Here is a 2,091-nt window from a genome sequence, read left to right on the forward strand (position 1 = left end):
TGTTGCCCAGTTTGTTTGCGTCCCTAATTTCCTTTACTTCTGCATCCGTCTGTTCATCCTGGCCAGGCAGACAGTAGTACACTCCTATCACTATCCTTTTCCCCTTTACACATGGAATATCAATCCATAGTGATTTCAAGAAGTGTTTTCTTTCCTGCAGAATTTTCAATCTATTTGATTCAATTCTCTCCTTAATATACAATGCTACCCCTCCACCAATTCGATCCACCCTATCACTACAATATAATTTGTACCCCGGTATGACAGTGTCCCACTGGTTATCCTTCTTCCACCAGGTCTCAGAGATGCCTATTATATCTAATTTTTCATTTAGTGCAATATATTCTAACTCTTCCATCTTATTTCTTAGTCTCCTGGCATTTGCATATAGACATTTCAAACTATGTTTGTTGTTCCTATTTACATCATGCTCAGTACTTGACAGTATTAATTTGTAATCTTTTGTCTGATTTTTATTTTTATTTAAGGACACCTGATCTACTACAGTCTCTTTTGCAACCTCCCTATCAGGATACCCTATCTTCCCTGTTTTGGTGATATCTTTGAAAGATACCTTATCCCGAACCATGCGCTTTTGAGCGACTGTCAGCCTTCCCCCCCCCCCCCCCCCCCCCGTTTTTAGTTTAAAAGCTGCTCTATCTCCTTTTTAAATGCCGATGCCAGCAGCCTGGTCCCACCCTGGTTAAGGTGGAGCCCATTGTTTCGGAATAGGCTCCCCTTTCCCCAGAATGTTGCCCAGTTCCTAACAAATCTAAAACCCTCCTCTCTGCACCATCGTCTCATCCACACATTGAGACTCCGGAGCTCTGCCTGTCTCTTGGGCCCGTGTGGGACGGGTAGCATTTCAGAAAATGCTACCCTAGAGGTTCTAGATTTGAGCTTTCTACCTAAGAGTCTAAATTTGGCTTCCAGAACCTCTCTCCCACATTTTCCTATGTCATCTGGGAGATAATCATACATGTGACACTCAATGTAGAATTTCTTGGATCTAAGATTAGAATTTTTCTGAATGTTTGTAAAAAAAGACAACCCAGGAATGTAGGGAAACAGTGTCTTGCTATGAAGCAGGAAATCCTGACTCTCAGGTTTAAATTTTTCTTACGATTTTCCTGTAAGTGCATAAGATTCAACTGCATGAATCGTATACATTTAATGATCCAACACAGTTGCAAACTTTCATTCAGAGCAAGGAATCGGGTGCAGAAGTGAAAGTGATTACAGTGAAAGTCTGAGTTAATGGAGTATTATAAATATGTGGGTTGGGGTTTTCAGTGCCTGAATGTTGGATTTAATAATTGTTTCCTCATTAAGAGTTTTCTGTTATTTTCTTTCTATTCTTGGAATCTAACCAATTGTGGTCTGCAGTTTCATTTCTATGTTGGTTTTTTTCTTTGCTTTCTATAAGAATTGCCTTTCAATATGAAAAATTTCTATTCAAGATTGTTTCTTGATGTATAATTTTGAAATGTATAAATAAAATAAATTAAAACAATTTTACTGAGGTATTCCAAATTAGTTGTAACCTCTGAAACTACACTGTGTCTGGAAAAAAGTGAGCCCCCTAAACATTTTGCAATAACAACCGCAAACCTGCACCGAATTAATTAAAAGTTTACGTGTTCAAAGTGACATCTATTTCAAACAATGTTGTGTGGTTTCATAGAAATTCACCGTAACATTACTGAGAAGTGAAATTTTAAATCACACTACCCAAAAAGTTAGAGTTTCTAACACAGTTAATATTAACCAACAGTCCGAATGTTGAAATCTGATCTTTTAACGCCGTATCCTTTTTCAACTCTGAGTATTGTAATTAAAACTCAATCTTCTTTTGACAATATATTGTTTGTTTATCAACATGCAATGACATCACAGATGATGTCAGCGAGTAAGTAAGTAATTAACTCTCCTTCTTTTCAAAGTCACGCTAGTGGCTGCTGGTGCGGTAATGCCAACAGCCTATTCAAATTGGCTGTCTTGACATTACCATGTGCCAGCTGCTAGCATGACTTTGTAAAACAGGGGGTAAGTCGTGTCAGAAACTGAAGTTTGTGACAGTAGTTTGTAAAA

This window comes from Microcaecilia unicolor, chromosome 1 (genome assembly GCF_901765095.1).
Source record: "Microcaecilia unicolor chromosome 1, aMicUni1.1, whole genome shotgun sequence".
Classification (NCBI taxonomy): domain Eukaryota; kingdom Metazoa; phylum Chordata; class Amphibia; order Gymnophiona; family Siphonopidae; genus Microcaecilia; species Microcaecilia unicolor.